This window comes from Magnolia sinica, chromosome 7 (assembly GCF_029962835.1).
Source record: "Magnolia sinica isolate HGM2019 chromosome 7, MsV1, whole genome shotgun sequence".
Lineage (NCBI taxonomy): Eukaryota > Viridiplantae > Streptophyta > Magnoliopsida > Magnoliales > Magnoliaceae > Magnolia > Magnolia sinica.
This window is the reverse complement of record NC_080579.1, coordinates 22350850-22366651: the sequence shown is the minus strand read 5'-3', so window position 1 is coordinate 22366651 and position 15802 is coordinate 22350850. Positions and strand designations below refer to the sequence as shown.

At 41.8% G+C, this 15802-nt stretch overlaps 1 long non-coding RNA gene across 1 annotated transcript; it reads left to right on the top strand.

Moving 5' to 3' along the window:
* Positions 1-15004: 15004 nt before the first annotated feature.
* LOC131252022 (uncharacterized) lies at positions 15005-15564 on the top strand. Its single transcript, XR_009174104.1, has 3 exons — positions 15005-15140; positions 15251-15307; positions 15399-15564. It is a non-coding gene; the product is annotated as an uncharacterized LOC131252022 (long non-coding RNA).
* Positions 15565-15802: the final 238 nt, after the last annotated feature.

The following is a 15802-nucleotide window of genomic DNA, read 5'->3' as shown; positions in this document are numbered from 1 at the left end:
TGGTGGGCCACCACGTGGACACCACCATGATGTATTATTTTATCCACACTGTCCAGATTATGCTGGACGGTGCTGGACAATGTTTGGACGTGTTGTCCAATGTTTGGACGTGCTATCCAATGTTTGGATGGTTTGGATTTACTTAGGCAATGTTTGGACAGTGCTAATCATCATTAGTGGGCATGTGCCTCATAGAATAATTGTGTACATGGTACACATGTTACACCTACAACTATTGAAATGATTTTGATGTGGTCCAAGCCCACTTGAGGCCCATTAGTACGACCCATCCACGAGGCCCATCATGATGTATTTTGGCCCATGTACAGGGCCCACCTGTTGTATTGTTAGGCCTGTGTAGCGTGGCCCATTTGATGCATATGAGGCCCAAGCAGTGTGGCCCACTTGTTTTGTATAAGGCCCACGTATGAGGCCCATGGTGATGCATTTACGACCCATTTGATGAGGCCCATTGTGATAGGTTGGAGGCCCATGGGACGAGGCCATTGTGATATATCCGAGGCCCATGGGCGAGGCCCATGAGTGAGGCCCAATGTGATGTATGTGTGGCCATAACGTTGTGTATGAATACCTTATGTAGGCCACTCCTTGGGAGCAATATTGGTTAGATGTCCACATTGATGGGCAATGATGATTAGATGTCCTCATTGTGACCTTCCCGTGGGCCTTGTTAGGCCCATTCTCATCATTACCTTAGGGGGTTAACCTAAATAAGTGGGCCCAATTCACCATAGATGGATGGTTTCGTGCTATGAGATTTGATATAAACACGGCCGAAGGCCAATCTTTATATTATGGTTGATCGGCTATTCACTATGGACCCTGCCTTATTTATATGATGATTATCGATGCTGATTATCGATTATGATTGTCGAGGTCGATTCTGATTATCGAGGTCGATTGATGAGGCTAATTCTGATTGCCGGTTCTGATTGTCGAGGCCGAGTATCGAGGTCGATTTCGATTGTTGAGGCCGATTATTAAGGCCGATTTCGAGTGTCGATTCTGATTATTGAGGCTGATTTCAATTGTCAAGGCCAATTGTCGAGATTTATGTGATGTATATGCGGCCCGTATTTGAGGCCCATTGTGATGTGTATTCAGCCCATGTTTAAGGCCCAATGTGATGTATATGAGGCCTATGTGATGAGGCCCATTGTGATGCATTTGAGGGCCAGGCGATGAAGCCAATTGTGATGTATGTTAGGCCCATGTGAAAGTCCCATCGTGATGTGTACTAAGCTCTTGAGTGAGGCCCATGATGTTGTATATCAGGCTTTTTGTGAGGCCATGGGTCCACTATATATTAGGCTCTATATGGGCCGTTCCTTGGGGGCAGTGTTGGTTAAATGTCCACATTGTCGAGGTCGATTGTAGATGCTAGTTATTGATACCAATTATGAGTATGTGACAGCATAGTATCCTGATACATGCCTATACACATCACTGCATGTTTGTTATGAGATGTGGTTGACCATTGCATATGTCATTGGGCAGGTTGTTATGAGACCCCCTGATAGGCGGAGGTTATCTCACATGAGTGCATGGTATGCGCAGGATTGATGTATGACTGGATTGTATAACTCATGCATCTTGCATTGTGTGTTGTGACTACTGTACGTCTTAGCGATATCAAGGCTATAGCCTCCACAGGCATATCGTGGATAGCCATATGGGTCATTGGAAATATTTAGTTCTAGCAACGGGCGCCATAGATGTCCCTGGGTAAAAATTCCTAAACCTCCGTGGCCAGGAGATGCCCCAACATTGAGACTGAGTGGATACATGAGCGCATGAGTGCTAAATACCAGAAGGCCACGTCTCCCACTGTGTCGTGGTTGGTTGGGAGGGGGTGTGGCCTTACCCGCCCGAGGGTAGTGGTCATAGCTAAGCTGAGTTTGACCAGCTTGTGAATGGGTCCGCTATTGACGTGCCGGGTAGATATTGGTTGACTACTGGCTAGGCGGATGGTGAGGTCTCTTCCACTTGCATGGTCGGGCGTCAGTGGGCGGCGATTTGCATGTAGAGTATACTAGACCCCGGTGATGATCCTAGAGATGAACCGTATTGATATGTGGACTTATTGAGTAGGGGTTGGATACGCATTCATTTATTCACTCACTATCCACTTGGGCTGGTGGTGTACATCTATTTGTTACGTGTACCTTCGCAATGGCTAGGATTTCGGTTGGGGCGCGCGACTAACCTGAGATCAGGAGTTTACCACATTGAGTCTGATTATCTAAATTTAGATATGGGACTGGTTTGGATATAAGTCCCTTGTGATGGACCCCATAGCCTGCGATACTGCGTACTATCATCCCGACTTCACACTCCAGCATGGTCATTCCATTCGCACCGCATATTGCATTACATCCACAACATATGGCATTTTGGGTCACTTTGTTTCTGCATTTATATGGTCTAGGTATGGTTGGCACTATTTGTGAACTCATCAGGAATTGTATATTGCGTTGCATCTTCGGCATTTAATATTTGGCTCTTTATGACTCTTCATTTACATAGTTGATCTGTATTGCGTAATCTGATATTGATTGACTTATGAACTTGTCAGTATTTCTTCTTACTCTGATATAGTATGATTCATGATCTTACCAGTATTTTTAACATTGTATGATTATGGTATTGAATTGAATACTTAGCACTTACCTTGTGCATACACTTACACCACCCTCTAAGCTTTCTATAAGCTTATGCACGATAGATGCGTGTAGGTAATGTTAGGTTGTAGCAGCGTGGAGCTTGGAGCATATAGCTGTTGTCACGCCTTAAACCTGGGAACAGACAGCTTCCGTGATGCCCCGAATTCGACACTCAACTTCCATACACCAAGTCTCGAGTTCGGTGCACCACAAGAAAGATTTTTGACTAAATTTTTTTATGTATATATATCTATATATAATAATACCTGAGCATGAAGATCCATGATCAAATTACCAAGCAACACTCTCCATTATAAGTCCTGATGGCTACAAGTATGAAGCTTTTCAAATGGTACATAACGTCATCATTGCCAAATCGAAAGATAGATGCAATGCATCGAGAAAGCTAAGTCTTCCAAGCTACTCTAACCCTAAAAAAATGGAAAATAGGAAGTTTAGGCAAAAAGCCTAGTGAGTACACACATGTGTGCAGTGTGTCCTGCATGCAAGCAAGATAAATATATCACACGGAAATCATATATGTGAAAGGCATGTAGCATGTAAGGTATGATATCAATGTCAATGCAATGCATATGCATCATAGTAATACTCCGAGTTAATGCTACTAGCATCATCAAGTCATATTTTCATTTCTCTTATACCACGACCATAACAGTATTGCACGCATCCGTAATCACATGATCATCATCATATTGTCATGCAATAATCATACAATATCAGAGTACACAATACAGATCAACTATGTAAATGAGGGTCATAAAGAGTCAAATATCAGATGCCTAGGATGCAATGCAATATACCATTCTTGATGTGTTCATGCATACCGTCATCCGTATCTAAAAGTAAAAGTACAGTAACCCAAAATGCCGTATGCCATGGATGTAGTGCAAGATGTGGTGCGAATGAAATGACCATGCTGGAGTGTGAAGTTGGGATGATAGTACATAGTATCGTAGGCTACGGGGTCCATCACAAGGGACTTCTATCCAAACCAGTCCCATACCTAATTTGGATAGTCAGACTCAATGTGGTAGACTCCTGATCTCAGGTTAGTTGCGCGCCCTAATTGAAATCCTGGCCATTGCGAAGGTACACGTGACAATAGTTGTGCACTATCAGCTTGAGTGGATAGTGAATGAATGAATGAATAAGTATGCAACTCCTGCTCAATAAGTCCATATATCAGTACAGTTCATCTCTGGGATCATCACCGGAGTTTAGTACACTTCAAATGACACTGCCGCTCTCCCAACCACACAGTCCAAGTGAGCATAAGAAACCTCACTATCCGCCTGGCCAATAGTTTGCCAATACCTATCCAGCACGTCGATAGCGGACCCATTCATGAACTGGTCAAACTCAGCCTAGCATTGCCCCCTACACTCGGGCGGGTAAGGCCACACCCCCTCCCAACCGACCACGACACAGTGGGAGACGTGACCTCTTGGTATTCGGCACTCGGACGCTCATATATCCACTCGGTCTTGACGTTGGGGCGTCCTATGGTACCAAGAGGGTTTAGAAATTTTCACCCAGGGCTATCTATGGTAGTCCGATGCTAAAACAGATTTTCGGTGTCCCATCTGGCCATCCACGATATGCTTGTGGAGGCTACGGCCCTGATGTCGCTAAGGCGTACAGTAATCACAATGCAAGATGCATGAGTCATACAATCCAGTCATGCATCAATCCTGCACATACCGTGCACTCGTGTGAGATAACCTTTGCCTATTAGGGAGTCTCATAACAAACTGCGCAATGACATATGCAATGGTCAACCACATCTCATAACAAACATGCAGATGATGCGTATGGTCATGTATGATGATGCTATGCTGTCACATACTCATAATTGGTATCCATAACCGGCTTCAACAATTGGCTTCGACAATGTGGACATTTAACCAACATTGCCCCTAAGGAATGGCCCACATAAACATTAATACATACATCATGGCGAAATCACACATCACATCAGTCCTCAGATACATCGCTTTGGGTCTCACACAAGGGCCGCACATTCATTGCATTGGGCCTCACTCATAGGCCGCATATACATCACATTGGGCCATATCATATGTGCACTACACATCACAATGGGCCTCGGCTCATGGGCCATAAATACACCACATCGGGCTTCATGACCCATGGGCTTCAAATACACAAGAGGTGGGCCCTATACATGGGCCTCAAATACATCACAATGAGCCACAACCCATGAGCCTAAAATACATCTCAATGAGCCATGCCCATGGGTCTCAAATACATCACATTGGGCCTCGCCCATGGGCCTCAAATACATTGCAAGTGGCCTTAAATCTATTTCATAGGTAGGCCACATACCTGGGCCTAATACACATCACTATGGGCCACATCACATGGGTAGAAAATACATCACAATGAGCCTCATCATATGGGCTGAAAATATATCTCAATGGGCCTATGATCAATCTGTCACAAGTCTTAAGTTCATGTACCTAGGAAGTTACACCGTCGGCATAGTTCATGAGTCTGAGTAATCACACAATTTCTCATATGCCCACATGGTCTTATGGTCACTCCATTATCAGAAGTCCGTATGGTTGAGTGGCCACACAAATGTCACTCTACATGTCATAATAAGGGACTTAAGGTAAGATGGTTACTTATTATTATTATTATTATACCATATTTCGCATAATGGGGCAACCGCTTTACTGAATTTTCACGTAGCTGGGCGGCCAGTACCATAATTTTACATAGTTTAGTAGTCACCAAAGCACTACTTGATCATATGGTTGGGCTACACATTCCCCACATACCCACATGATTTACGGCTATCCACGTCACGCATGATCACAAGATTCATGAGCTACATATTTAGCACCATTTTGTCAAATCTAGTTATCACTCATCCCGTCAGTGATCATATGGTTAATGGCCACAACAATCATAAATCTACTTAGACAAGTAGTCACACGATTGCCCCAATTTTCATACAGTTAGGTGGGCTATAATAATCAAGCACTCACATGTGGTGGTCCACATAACTTTCACCAATCCACACTACTAGTTGGGCCACCCAAGATCCCAAATTCCTATAGTGTAGTGGTCCACATGATTCCTACCAACTGGCGGACTAAATGAGGAATAACTATTACAATAGGCACCATGAAAATGACTTAGATTGCCGTAAATATATAGGCAGCCCCACATTCTAAAATGATCTAATCAAAATAAATGAATGTCTGGTAAAACATGTATATTAGGTGGTCCATGATCGGTTAAAAGGAATAGATGGATAGATTTCTCACAAACATTACTGTAACTCTAGAAAATATTTAACAGTGGACAAGTGATCAATATTGCTCCTGTGGCATGAGATTTGGATCTGACTAGTCTATGGAACCATACCCTAAAATGATGACGATAAACCGATGAAAGGCATAGATCTACATCATACTACAAAGTGGAGTCCATGGTCAAGGAAGCATCCCAGCATATAAGAGCATACTAGAGCCTAAGAATTTCCAATAGTTATTACACTGTTTCTACTTGTAGCATGGCCTGACCCACCTAAAATTGAGTTCTACTTCATCTTGTGTCCACGGGCAGGAGGTGGGCTCACTTCCCAAGTGAATGGAAAATATATAGGCAGTGTGGGTATACAACACATGCACCTAGGTGGGCTTCACATGCATCATATTATGTCGAGGGAAGCTTTCATTGGTAAGCATGCAATTCCCTTTCCTTATTATTATTATTATTATTATTATTATATTTTGTATAATTGTGGGTCCCATTCACATGGTGGGGTTCACCCCATGAACAATTCATATAACAAATAATATCATAGCTAATACTACCTACTAGATGAATGACATGGATATAAGGTGCATACGTTGAGTGGGATTTATAACATATGGATGGTCTAAATGATGGACGATTGGGATGTAAAATACATGTAATGTGTTAGCTCCACGATCTAATGGCTGACTCAACTTTGGTGGCAGTCACACATCACAGTAGAACTCAAATGATTTAATAGTAGGGAATTTTATTCCCACTGTTTCTTATAGTGTGGTCCACCTAAGTTGTGGATCTGCCTCATTCTTTTACTCATGACTTAAAATGGTCTGAAGGAGTGAATGAATGGCCCAGATATACCTTTCATCACCAAGGTGGGCCCTAGAAAAATCTAAGTATTTTGTGTACAATTTCCACTGTCTAAGTGGCATGGCCTACATGAACTTCTAATCGGCCTGATTTTTGGGACCATACAATAAATGGTGCTAGTAAGATGGATGAATGGTGTGGATTTAGCACATACATCATGGTGTGGCCATGATCGACCCACAAAATTTTACCCCAAATGTGGATGTCCAGTGAGGACCTCACTTCCTCACACCATTATTTTATTTTGATATTATTTGTATATTTTCTCATCAAGGTGGGTCACTTGAGAGATCCAGTCCATCCATTGTGCGTGTCCCACTTGGTGGAGGGGTCAGTCCAAGTTTCAGATGCATCAAAGTTTCAGGTGGGCCCCAGTAAGTACTGTTGTATGTTTTAGCATGTCGTTACATGATTTTTGATGGTGTGGGCCACCTGAGTTTTGTGTATGGCTAAAATTTGGGGGTGACTCATTTTTAAACGGAACCCATTAAATGTAAGGTACTGATGTTCAAGATACATCAAGGTGGGGCCTGTGGTGGGGCCCACATTCTTCCAGCGTCTAGCAGTAGATGCTGCTTGCTGTAGTGTCATTTTGACACTGACAGCAACAGTGTCAGCTGCTGCCATTTTTTTTTGAAATCATAGTTTTTCAAGTATGAAGCCCACAATAGGACAATCCAGTCCGTCAACTGGGTTCTATGGCCAGGGAAAAATGTAACACATCTAATATTCATTAATTTTTGGCATACAGAACATCACAGCGGGCCCTAACAATTTATTACCTTTAAAATAATTTTGTTGATGGTGTTGCCTACCAGAGATTTGGATTGGCTTAATTTTTTGGCTCAAGGCCTAAAATGAACTGGGAAATATGATGGACGGTGTGGATTAGGTACATACATCAAGGGTGAGGCCCATTGTGGGCCCACAGCCCCTCCTTTCCAATTCATGTAGCAAGCAAGCAGCGTCCCTGTACGCTGGACAGCAGCGTCTCTCCATCTCTCTTATTTTATATATATATATATATATATATATATATATATATATATTGATATGTGCAGTTGTGTGTATGGTGTGAATGTGTGAGTTTGGCCACCCCAATGGGCCAATGCTTGGATGATTTGGATGTTATATAAACATTTTGGTGGGGCCCACTATCAATGGGTCCCATAAGAACTCTAGAATAATTTGATTTTTCTTCTTCTTCTTATTCTTTTTAAAAAATATATATATATATTCTCCTATGCATCCACACCATTAATAGCATCATCATCATCATTATAATTATCTCCACTATCATTCATGTTATGTTCATCATCCATATCATTCCTAACATTAGAGTGTCATCTTCACCATCCATAAACACAATGAAAACAAAAGTAAATATAAGTGGAAAGGGTGTACTCACCTTGATGAATTACGTGGATTGTTGAGATGGATGGAAGGGATGGAATTGATGGTTGAGATGGATGGAAGGGATGGGATTGATGGTGTTGATGGCCCACCAAAATCACTCCTCTCTCTCTCTCCATGGAAAATGGTGAAATGCTAAGGGATAGAGGGGTATTTATAAAGAAATGGATAACTTTTTGGTTAAGTTAGATTAGGCTAGGATTATGGTAATTAATATATGCTTTGTAATTAATGGTGGATTAAAGGGACATGAGATGACATGGTGTGATGATGTCATACATGAGGTATGGCATGGAGGAGAGTTGACTTGAGGTGTGCATGAGAGAGGGAGGGGTATGGGTGTGTGACATCACACACATGGGTAGAGATTCTCTCACCCATGTGTGGCATGTACATGTGTGTATCACATGTGTTGTGCACATGTGTGGAATGAAATACATGGTGCCATGCGCACATGATACACTTATTATTCTTCACAGCGTATCTCACTAACAGAGTATCATACCGACGCACGGGTGGTACCTCCACGATCAGGGTGATAGGGCGGTCGATATGAGATAGGTTTCAAGGTCTTGGGGTTTCGGTCAGTCAGGTATGTACTATAAACGGCCAATCCAGGTCTAGCTAAGGGCATCGATCATCAAGCACATATGCATGGAAAATGGTACGGAATGGATGGGTTCTTTACAGCTATCTTCTGAAGCTTTGATTTTATTTTGACATATGTATTTTCTCTTTCGGCATTGTATTCAAAGTTTATATTAGTGGATATGTGATGATGATGTTGCCTTTGTGATTTGGGTATACTTGTGGTTATGCTTAATACGAGTTAAATGTACATTGGACAATCCACCTAATAGGATCTCAGGATTGGAATTTGGTATATAGATGCTGGGTGCCGAGAATGGGGTACTACTGAGGCTGTCGGCACTGAATTCGATGATCAAAAATTTTGTGAGCCCGGTTTTCAAGTTTGGGGCATGACATGTGGGGCCCACCATATTGAGAACTTGTGTACGCGTTACATGCTTATGTTTTCTTATAATCTTTGGGCTTAATCAGTGCACTCTTTTGGGTCACCTTTAGTGATCACATGAGGACCCCATCTTAGATCAGGTTTTTAGGGCATCCTGTAGGTCCAGAATGGGTTGGGACATCCCAGCTTGGCCTAACCATATATTGGGCCGATGTCCACCATTTTGATGGACTTGTGGGCTAAGATAAGGATAGTGTTGGGCCCTTGGTTACCCACTTAAATTGCTAGTTATTAGGCTGATGTAGTGGGGCCCATTTCATACAAACTTAAACTTATTTTTTGGGCCATATATTGTGTACGCAGCCTGCCCACCAAGTCCAACTTAATGCATGGATTCTATGGCCATTGGGAATTGAGCCTTGAGCCTTAATTCCCCTCTCGGAGCCCATGTTGTTAAAGGTGGTATTATATCCTTTTTCTTATGGCCTATTATGAGGAATATATGTATGTGGTTACCTTTATTTTTATCTTAAATGTAGGCCTTAGGCCTTCTATCCATATAGTTCAGGGTTGATATGCTTTTTGGGGAATGGTGGTTAAACGCCCCCATTATGGACCCCTCTAGTCCCGGTTGTATTTAAGAGTGATTGGATGCTCATCTTAGACTCTTGCTAGGCTCATTTTTAAATTACTTAGACCCATAGCTTGTATGCTTAGTCTCGTGAGCTACCCCAGGTAAATGAGCCCCCACTAGAAGTTGGATTCCTTAAGGATATTGTCTAAGTAACTAGTCTTGGTCCCTTCTTGGATAGGAGGAATGTGATATACATTGTATATCACCATATAATGTGATTAAATTCATCCTCATGACCCATGTACATCTTTGTATGCATGGTTGACACTGTGTGTGTGTGTGGGGTCATATTGTGCCATTGGGCATTACATATTACCTTCTCTGAGGGACGTAGTATTCCCTCTTGAGCATGTTAGATACTTGGAATTGGTGCATGGTTGATTGTATGATTTATGCATCTGGCATTGCATAGCATATGGACATTATCGCCTTTGCTTTATCAGGGTTGTAGTCTCCACAGTTACATCATGGATGGCCATGATTGGACACCAGAATGTTATCTGAGCATATAGGGTGCATAGGATGTCCATGGGTGAAATTTCTAAAACTTCCATGGTACCAAGGATCTGCTCCAGCGCCGTGACCGAGTGGAAATAAGAGCGCATCAGGGCCTTATACCTTTAGGCCATGACTCCCACTGTCATGTAGTCAGTTGGATTGGGGTGTGGCCTTACCTGTCTGATCGAAAGAGGGCAATAGCTAGGCTGAGTTTGACCAACTTGTGAATGGGTTCGCTACCGTCAGGCCTTGCTGGTGATTGGCTGTCCACAGGCGGGTAGTGAGGTCTCCTACATTCTTTTAACTGTGCGGATCTGTAGAGCGGCAGTCATCTTGTAGTGTACTAGACCCCGGTAGATTCCTTATGAAGTAACTGTACTAATATGTGGATCAGATATGAGGACTGACATCACTTCGTATTGCATTTGCATTGGCTGTATAAACTTACATTGCATTGTCTTGGCATGGCGCCTAGTACTCATTATATTATTTAGCCTTGGTATGGCTTCATGCATTTATTGTACTGCCTTGGTATAGTTTCTTGCATTCATGGCAGCCTTGGTAAGGTTGGTGGTGTTGGCTTTGATCATGTTTCCTTTCTGTATCCCCTATTATTATTCTACGCACCATTGTCACACACTTTTCACCACCCTCTAAGCTTTCTATAAGCTTATACATGATAGATGTGTGCAGGAGATCCTAGGTCAGCATTATTTTCCTACTTTTTTCGTTATCAGATGTATTTTCCTTTCTGTTATGTACTTGTAAAAGTTCAAATTTATAGTAGATTTTGTGATGTGTTCCATTATTATTTTCGAGATTTACTTACTGTGATCTTGGGTATACTCCCATTTAGAATGGTTATACAGTTATGGAAATCCTCCTTGTGGGATCCTAAGATCGGAACCTGCCTCAGGAGCCGAGAATGAGGTACTATGGAGGATGTTGAGGCCAGAATCGGCTATCGGGTTCCTTGTGAGTCCAGTTACCGAGTTTGGGGTGTGACATCACGCTATAAGCTTCACTTCTTAGCCCTAGCTAAGGGGTTTAAACTGACATGATCATGATAAAATCAGGAAAACATAGAAGGAAAAGAAGAAAAAAGCTAAGGGGTTTAGCCGGCGCTCTCTCTTTTACTCCCACGTCCTAAGATGCCCTCTCCACGTCTCCTCTCTCTCTCTCTCTTTATCCTTTTATAGGTGTTTAGGTCGGTTGGAGTGGAGAACCGACTCCACTTTCGCAGTAAGAGGCGGTGACATGGCAAAAGCGTAGAAGCAGCTGCATTTGGATGAGATTTTGGAATGGTGATCGTTGCAAACGTGGATTCTGACTCATTGGTGTGGTTCAAGACCCCCCCTCCCCTTTGAAGGTTCTAAACGGTTCAGATCATCCAACCGACCACAAACAGTGGCCCACAACACCTCGCAATGTTTAGAAAAACCAAACATGCGTACGGTGTGAAATTTCCTGCGCTGACATGTTCGGTGGACCCCACAGTGATGTTTTCTGGAAAATTCACCCCATTCATTAAATTTATGGTAAAATTTCAGTCGGAAAGGGGTAATTTTTGTCGAGTTTTGATGCAGTCCACTGTATAAAATCAATTCGTCATCCATCCTGCATTTTCTGGTGATCCATGTGTGTACATGCACATGGGGCCAAAAGGCCACCATGGCGAGGGTCATGCCCCCCCTCTGGAGCTTATGGACAGGCCAAATCATCAAACTAAGTGACGAGCGGGGCCCACTAGCAAAGAACATATGACCAGCACCCACCCACTAGTGTCTTGCATGGTGGAAGATGGGTCAACCGTCTGTTGACTGGACCGGATGTCCGGTGCTTGTTTAGTGCACGTGCGCACTGTGTACACTCGATGCACATGTGGGGTCCACTGTGAAGTGTATCCAAAATCCGCTCTGTCCATTCATTCTGTCACCCTATTTAAGGGGTTGAGACTAAAATTGAAGCATATCTAGATATCAGGTGGGCCCCAGATTAGCATTTTAGGGGTTGATCTGTCCGTTAGGCTACTTCCATAAGGATCCAATGGCTAAAATTCGATGTGCACGGTTAATTTATACTCAGGCTAGATATAATGTTTCAGATGATATTCAAGTCCGTTTAACATGAGTGGCGTGATTTTCTTGGATCTCTGGCATGTAAATTCTTCGATCTCGGTCCCTTGGGGTCTGTCCCTTGCCTTGGTAATTTATGAGTGCTAAATCTATGCTTTTAGTACCCTTTTTCAGTCTAGGCTCCTAAATAGACCTTGCAACACAAACACGATTAAAATATGCCGTTAAACACTATCATATTCGTAAAATTTAGTATTAACTGGGGTCTGATATGCAATATTTGACCCTCAACATACATTCAAACTGAGAAGTAGCTTGAAGATATACTGACCAAACAACTTGACAGAAATAGATTTTCTAACTTAAAGCATGATATTGGTTTGTGCATTGTTAAATAATTATCTTGTTTCTTTTTGTGTATTGTTTATTTATGTTTATTTTTATTAAATGTATAAAATGTTAATAATGATAAATTTTTAATAAATAAGTCAAAATTTCAAATTTTGTGATTTTCGATCTGTCGGAGTACATATTCGACCAGTCGAATTTTCAACTAGACAAATATCACGCGATTTCACCTAAAAATGAGAAAAATCACTTTTTCTATTTCATTTCTCGTCTTCTTCCTCAACTAGCCGGTGCCTCACTTGACTAACCAGTCACCTAATCTTGCTTGTAAGTGTTTTTCTTCCAATTTCCTTTAAGTATTTGGTGAATCATTCCTAGTAAATATCTTTTGAGTGTTGTATTCTTGATTTGAAACCTCTTTGAGGTGGCTTTTCTTCAAAAAATGATCGAGCTTCATTCCTTTCACTTTCTTTTATTTCTATCTTGTGCAAACCAAAATGGATTATCGATCAAAGAAAATGGCATGCAAAAATCATGCTAGCTCATCATGTAGGTCGACTCCACTTGGTGTGTGAACCCTACGGGCCCCCATAGAAGATTCAGAGCACGTTAGGGATTTCCGCACAAGGGATACTAGCATCGAGAGATTAGTTAATCTTGATCATATTTCTTCCTTTGGTCTTATTCCCATTCTCATCGAAGTCGGTTGGGAACGCATTTTTGGTTGGGGTGGAACGACTTACTGCTTAATTGCATAAAGAATGTATGCATTGATATGTGATGTATCCCTTGATGATCTAACATTCACGGTTACTCGATACCTTATTTCGGCGTTAACATAAATTGCAGTTATAGACGATGGCATTCCTATTGCCACTTTAACTGATAAAATGTCTAATATTGAGAGGCAAATGATAACACGTAAATTGTGTCATTTTAAGGCAAATGGAAGTTGGGTAATGCCAACCCTATAAACCAAATGCTCCCTAAGTATAGAGTTTTGAACAAAATTTTTACTTCCAATATCTATCCTCGATCAGGGAATAAGTCTGAACTTACTCCTTTTATGGTTCGAGCTCCTCATTCTATTGTGTCGGGCATGCATGTTTGTCTTCTTTCGTTAATCTGTTACATCATTATTCAGTTTCGCTTGCATCCCAAGCATGGTTCGATTCTTTTTACATACCTTATGACTTGCCTCGCTTTGTACTGTAATGTTCATATCCCATCCTCTGAGGCACCAGAATCAGAACTCCCATTTAATAATGCTAATCTGAATAAGATGAACTTGAAACCTCTTCCTAGTCAAAGTGAAGAAGAGGAGGAAGCACATCAACCTGAAGACACATCCATGCATGATATTTTTTATAAATTAGAATCATCCAATGATCCAGAAGCTCCCGATCACCAGCCCTCCCAGGTTGTTGAACGTTTCAAATCATTGGAGGAGAAGGTTGAAGCACTGCATGTATCACAAGAAAATTTGGTTTAAACCCACAAGTCCTTAATGAAGTACATGAAGAGGTACTTCCATTGCATCAACCGGAGTTTGAATCAACTTGACCTGTCAATGCCAGCTCCTTCCTCGTCTGGGTTGGATTGAGATTGGTTATCTTTTGGTGGAATTTATTTTCATGGTTATGTAAACTTTAAACTTTACTTCTGTGATGGTGCTTGGATGATTTTCCTTTAGACTCCCTAAACACATTAATGTCATTTGATTTCCTGACATTTGCTATTTCATATGGTTATTTTATATGCTTAAACTCCTGCTTCGCTTATTTCATAGATATATATTATGCTTCTTCCTAATCTTCATTGACTATCAAGCTTACTTGTTGTTATTATCATTCTTCCTTTGTCAACCTATGACAAAAAGGGGGAGAGTTGATTGAAGAATGCATGATTGGAAAATGCATGTCATGTGTATGCTATCAAGAAAACTGAGTTGATTAGAGAATGCATGTCATGTAGAGCTAGGCATCGGACCGAGTCGAATCGGATTGGGTCCAACTCGACTCAGTTCGAGTTCTGCATGGCCTGACCCGAACTTAGTCCGATCCGGGACTGAGTGCGGGTCATCTGACTTGATTCGATCCCAACCCATACTGGCATGAACCGATCTGAGTTCGACTCGATCAGGAAAACTGAGTCGGATCGGATTATGCCAAATTCGGATCGGTCCATTTTTTACAGTTTCTGCCACTGCAAAGGGGTGCACAAGGTGTTCCATCACTGCAAGATGTTAGGGGAGAAAAGGAGTGGTGGGAGACGTTTGATTGGGATGAAGATGATGACATCAAGGCCTATTTCCAACCATTTTTTATAGAAGAAAGGTGATTCATTCATTCGTCTTGTTTTAATTATTTTAGTATTTCTTTTCTTTCTTTCTCATTTAGATCCAAAGACTTAAATTCTACTTTGATCTTGACTTTGTTGATGCTAGAGCACAATGGGATTCATTTGGGGAAGCAAGGGATTCATTCGGGGAAGCAACCCAGTGGTAATTCCTTACATTCAATCTTTGCTTGGCAAGCTGCCACCATCAAGAAAACAAAATGGTTCACATGTTTCCTTGCTGGCTTGTGATGCAGATTCAGTTAATTTTGCCCAAGTTCTTCCAACTATTGTTGGCCTTGTTTCCAACATTCAACTAGTCCTTCATCAGCCTACTTTATCAGCATGCATGTCTGCACTCCAACTTGCTATATGGAGAAGTCCTTACACTCTTACTCTTGCTAACAAATAGCAAGTCCACATGTTGCAGACGCAAACAGATTTAAAGACGTATAGAATTCTACCAGAATTTAGTGGGCGCATATAGGATGTTGACAAATTGTACTTTGATTGAAATCCAATTAAGGTTACAGATTCAACAAGACAAAACAGACCCTAAGATTAATAGATCTGGGAACCTGTTTTGGAGGTTCATGATACGTGTAACCCTGTCAACCATATAATTGGCAAATTACATCCAACCTACATATGTCTCAGCTAG